General features: G+C 40.1%; 1 pseudogene; it reads left to right on the top strand.

Moving 5' to 3' along the window:
* Positions 1-2819: 2819 nt before the first annotated feature.
* LOC149204300 (pentatricopeptide repeat-containing protein At3g12770 pseudogene) lies at positions 2820-5349 on the top strand (annotated as a pseudogene).
* The last annotated feature ends 800 nt before the right edge of the window (positions 5350-6149 follow it).

Genomic DNA, 6149 nt, shown 5'->3' with positions numbered 1-6149 from the left:
TCCATATATTGGCACCTAGATAGCTTTTTCCATGACCTACTCCATGCTCAAATCTCGTCCAACTCTTCAAGAACATCATGTGCTAGATCCCCCTATGATGGTGATTAGTTGGGTAGCTAATCCAACCGTAACATCTCCTCCATAAGAACGCATGCATCCCACATCATCATGGCTGTCATCACATCTTGTTGTCAATCACATCCATCTTGTCCAAAGTGCCTACTCATCAGGTCAAAAGAGGACTCATTGCCATGAGCAGAAGACAATGAGCCTCATCCCCATGTTATTCTAGAAAGAGGGAGGGGATGGGAAAGTCGAAGGCTCTCTATCCTCCTTCTCTAACAAATCGATCCACCTGTTAAGATCCTCCTCTTCCAAACTCTGCATGTATGCTTCCCAGCTCTCCTCCCGAGTCTTCGACTTTGCATCTTTGTTATCCTCCATTGCCTCTAGTCTGCCTAACAAGTCCAATATACTATCAGATAATGTCCTCATAATATATGCCTGCTCCATGAGTTTTGCCTCTGCATGGATCAACCTCTCATAGACCTCCTCCTCTCATTTGATGTCCTCCACATTCATTGCTATTAATTTACACCTAGCCATCACAGCTGCCATGATAGGTACCCCCAATGGTTCATCCTCTTGTCCATCGTAAATATATAGCTTCTTCATATGTGGCACCATCATAGCTTCATACTGCTTCATGAATTCCATCCCTAGAACTGCCTCATAGTCATCCATCTGCACTATTGTGAAGTCGATCTTCCCAAACCACTCACCAATACGTACATCCACATTCTCTACAATGTCAATGAACTTGTCCGGTGGAGAGTTTACTGCCTTAAGATGAGCTTGGGTTGGTGAAAAATTCAACCCAACTTTCCTTGCAGCTTCCTCCCTAATGAATTTATGGGTCGCACCACTGTCCACCATAGTGAGTAAAGTGCCTTGCCCAACCTTCATGTCTCGTACTCCAATTTATTCCTCTCAGGATCGCGCCTTGGGATAGCCTATGTTGTTGCTGCAACTTCTAATATCTACATCATCCAAACCATTGGTTCTTCCTTCTTCTTCCCATCATATTGTGCCAAAGCTGCCATAGTCGATCTTGAAGGAAAATTCTTCACTGTATTCTCTTCTTCACACAAATAACACTTCAAAGGTTTCTTCATCTTTGGCTTTCCACGTACTTTTGAACGATCCTCCTTTGTAGAATTTTCCTTTGGTTTTTCAGACTTCTTCTTCTTCTCTTCAATCCCTTCATCATAATGGTCCACTAGCCTATCAACTGTAGCAAATGCCTCCTCAAGTGTTTTGATCTTTTTCCTCTTCACCTCATTGCGTGCCCAAGGTTTCAGTCCAATGATGAAATTGAACACCTTGTCCTTCTCTGCCATATCAGGTAGTTCCAAGACCACACTCGCAAATTCTCGTTGATATGCCTGCAGACTCCTTGTTTGCTTAATGTACTTAATCTTCGTCCTTGCATCCCAAGTCTCATCTTGTGGGCTAAAGTGAGTTTGCAACACTTCCTTCATTTCTTCCCAAGTAGAGATGTCCTCAGCTTCACCATGTGCAATCTGGTCCACTTTCCTTCTCCACCACATCTTGGCATCCTTTGTAAGGAATTGAGTAGCTACCTTTACCTTAGCCTCCTCATTGGTAAGTCCTAAGCTCCAAGTATTGCTCCATATCCCATAAGAAATTACCAAGTGTCTTCGCACTCCTCACCACATCATAAGAATCGAGTTCATTGAATTTAATGTGGCCAACTCCTCCAACTGGTCCTTGCCCAATTGCTTTCTTCAAAATGGCTATCTCATTGAGAGCCTCATTAAGACTCTTCGACAACTTCATCATCTCTTCTAATCCTTGATCCTTCGCAGCTTCAAAGTTCTTGACTCCACCCACAATTTTCCCATACTGCCATTCAAGATACTCATATCGTACCTTGAGGTTCTCATGGTCCTCTTCCTGCTTCATGAAATTATCTCTAAGTTCAACATTCTCGGCTTCCAATGCACTCATCTTTGAAGTTATCTCGTCCATATGATCCAACATCTTGTTCATGAAAACTTTCTTGAGACTCATGCTAGATTAACCTGTAACTTGTGGTTCCTCCATATTGTCCCATCAATATATTTTCCATATATTTTCAAATATTTAATTTTCCATATTTTTTCTCTAAAAAAATACTATTTTAATTTTGTTTTTTTAAGATGAGTTGAAATTTTATAAAATAAAATAATTTTATTTTGAAAATAACTAAAATTTTATAAAACCATATAAAATTATTATTTTTTTTATAAAAATATCATTAAATATTTTACCATTTACATAATAAAAACTACTTTCACCAAAATTTCCAAACTTAAAAAGTAAAATTTTCACTCTCAAAATATTTCCCAATTTCCTAATTTTGCAGACATATGAGTGAGGTTGCAAACCTACCTCATAAATTTTAAAATAAAAAATAATTTGAAATCAGTCTATGTATATAGTTTGGTGGTTGTGAATCCCATAATTAAGTGGAGAGATTGGTCCCACAAAACTTGTAGTCGAAACCAAGGCAGAACTATTTGCACTTAAAGCGCTGCTGCTCCAAATGTGATTTCTTCAATTAAAAAAATATATCATCAAAAATATTTTAAAACATTTATATTTTTCTGGGAAAACCCTAGTCTAAACCACAACCATCGATATGAAGAATAATAGATCAACCATACATCGACTAGATGAAAAACCCATCTATCCATAGGCTAATGATGTAGATGAAAAAGCAATCTAACACATATATATATAAAATCCGGTTTTAACATTATGTTGATTTTAGCCATACTCTTAATTAGGAATCTTAGTGGAGAGTTCAGAACTTCTGCTCCACTCATCTTCACAAGAAAGTAACCTTACCCAAAATTGATAATCCTGGTACACACCAGAGTACAGCCCAACGAGTAACAATATCCTATTGCATGAATGGTATGGAGCGTCAATGTACAGCGCCTTGTTTTATATGTGTGTATATATCCCAACAACTCTTAGTATACTACATAGTACCATATCATGGCAATTGCAACCATGCAATTATCAGCGCCGGCGGCTGCTGCTCCTGCTCATAATCAGCCATATTTTGCACATTTTCAAAAACAAACGGGTAATGCCAATAGTGGCGTGTTCAATTTGTTGCAACAGATGAGTCCAAACATTGACAGCCTCCGCCAAGTTCATGCCCAAATGGTCAAGACTGGACTTAACCAACACATATTTTATGTTAATAAAATCTTGAGCCTGTACGCTCAGTGTGGCAATATGCTTAATGCCCACCTTCTTTTCGACGAAATATGCCATCGGAGTGCGTTTTCATGGAATGTGATGATTAGAGGGTATGTAACCCATGGGAATTTTGCCATGGCTTTGAAACTGTACCACCAAATGCTATTAGGAAGTATAAATCCCGACAAGTTCACCTTTCCCTCAGTGCTTAAGGCGTGCGCAGGCTTATCAGCTCTGCAAAAGGGCATAGAGATTCATAGCCACATAATCAGATTTGGGTACGAATCCGATGTTTATGTGGGGAATGCCCTTGTAACTATGTATGCAAAATTTGGGATTATTGAGGTTGCACGCCAACTATTTGACAAAATGTGCGAGAGAGATGTTGTCACATGGACTGCAATGATTGCCGGGTATGCTCAGTATGGAGATGTCAACGAGTCCTTGAGGATCTTTCATCAAATGCAGCTCGCTAAGGTGAAACCTAACTCTGTTACCATGGTAACTGTGCTCCAAGTTTGTGGCCAGTTAGGATCGGTGGTACATGTTAAGTGTATCCATGGAAGTGTAATAAGGAATAGGCTGGAGTCAGATGTTCTTGTAAGAACTGCTCTTATAGATACGTATGCAAAATGTGGGATTGTAGAGATTGCAGGCCAAATGTTTAAGAAAATGTGTGACAGAAATGTGGTTTCCTGGACTGCTATGATGGCTGGATATGCGAAAAATGGGTATCCTGAAAAAGCCTTGATGCTTTTTCATCAAATGCATCTCTCAGACATCACACTGGATTCAGTAACCATGGTGAATGTGCTTCCGGCTTGTGCCAATCTAGCAGCTCTACAATGTTGCAAGCACATTCACTGTTACATAATTGTAAGAGGGTTTGAGTCAGATGTTCGTGTGGTCAATGCCCTTATAGATGCCTATGCCAAGTGCGGAAGTTTACAGTCTGCACGCCAATTGTTTGACGGCATGTCTAACAGAGATGTTGTTTCATGGAATGCAATAATTGCAGGATATGGTATGGACGGTTATGGTGAGGCTGCCATTGCCCTCTTTGAACAAATGCAGCGGACAGGCATGGAACCAGATGAAATTACTTTTATTGGTGTCTTGTCTGCTTGTAGTCATGCAGGGTTGGTGGACGAAGGTCGTCGATATTTCGATCGTATGCAGCGAGATTATGCCATCCAACCCACACTAGAGCATTATGCATCCATGGCTGATCTTCTTGGTCGCGCAGGGCTGCTGGATGAGGCGCAAGAGTTGATTGAAACCATGCCCATTGAACCTGATGCTGCTGTGTGGGGAGCCTTGCTTGGTGCCTGTAGAATTCATGGCAATGTTGAGTTAGGAGAAAGAGCGGCAGAATGCCTCTTTGCATTGGACCCTGCAAATGCTGGATGTTATGTCCTCTTGTCAAATATTTATGCTGCAGCTTCTCAGTGGGATTATGCAAGAAAGGTAAGAGTAATGATGAAAGAGAGAGGGGTGAAAAAGCCATCGGGATGCAGCTTGATCGAGATTAATTACAGTATTCACAAATTCATTGCGGGAGACAGGTCACACCCTCAGTCTGAGAATATATATGCAGCATTGGAGACTTTAGATGAGCAGATCAAGGAGGCAGGTTATGTGACTCAGACAGATTTTGTGTTGCACGATGTGGAGGAGGAAATTAAGGAACACATGCTTTGCAGTCATAGTGAGAGACTGGCAATTGCTTTTGGGATTATTAGTACAGGGCATGGAACTCCGATTAGAATTACCAAAAACCTTCGTGTGTGTGGTGACTGCCACAGTGCCACCAAATATATCTCCAAGTTTGTCAGACGAGAAATTACTGTGAGAGATGGAAGCCGTTTCCATTTTTTCAAGGGTGGGCTGTGTTCTTGCAGGGATTACTGGTGATACTCAGTCATACAGAACAAACAGTGGCATGTACGTCTACAAAATCGCGCATATTATTTCCTTTGCGTTTGCATGCTAAGTCTCATTATTATTCTGGTTTCTAGGATGTTGTGATTGGAAAGCTAACCATCAACACTCTGGTAACATAAGTGCTTCAAATTCCTTGGACAGACGGTAAATATTTGCGCTGACAGCGTAAGTCTATAATCATGCATTTTCAAAGTTTGAGTTTCTCTGAAAAACTCAGGATAAAGGAACACCGATCTGTCATCCAAAACTGCTCCTTGAGAGAATTAGTAATGGATATTTTTTTAAAGATGTACATATTCAAATATCAGAATATGTTCAGATAAAAGTCATGTATTTACATAAAAGGGAATCAGATAATGCTTCATTTAATATCATCTGATAAAAGTCATGTCCATACATAAAATGGAATCAGGCAATGCTTCATGGCAATTGAATAATGCACGGTCCAAGGAAGAGTTTTATGTATTACAGGAGCTATTCAGAACCATTGCCAGATGATCATTGTTTCACCTGTCTCACAGCTTAAGCTATACATAAGTTATGTTGGCCTAACTACGGACAGTTATATGCAATCAACAGTATTGAGTAACCACATTCAAGCAAACGCAAAGCACACTCCAGGCCGAGAATGTGGACATATACCTTTCTAATCACTGAGAAATATATAAAAGCGTTAAACACAATTTCACAAAACACACTGGGCTGTCACAAAGCATGTCCTTTCAGCCAAGGCATACATGCACACCAGTATTAACTAAATATAATATTATAGCATCCGGAATCTAATGCATTTCATCTTTTAGTACTTTTTATCCTCCATTTGACTCATTTTCTATCTTGTGAAAATTGGAACGCTGGCTATACGCGCTTTCCTGCTTACTGTCTAGTCTCAATCTCCCGTTGTGGCCACCCTTCTGTCCAAAATTTGA

Source organism: Pinus tabuliformis, chromosome 1_2 (genome assembly GCF_031772625.1).
Source record: "Pinus tabuliformis cultivar Carrire ecotype Pingquan chromosome 1_2, CPIR1, whole genome shotgun sequence".
NCBI classification, from domain to species: domain Eukaryota; kingdom Viridiplantae; phylum Streptophyta; class Pinopsida; order Pinales; family Pinaceae; genus Pinus; species Pinus tabuliformis.
Note: the sequence above shows the minus strand (reverse complement) of the source record. Positions and strands in the feature narration are given on the sequence as shown.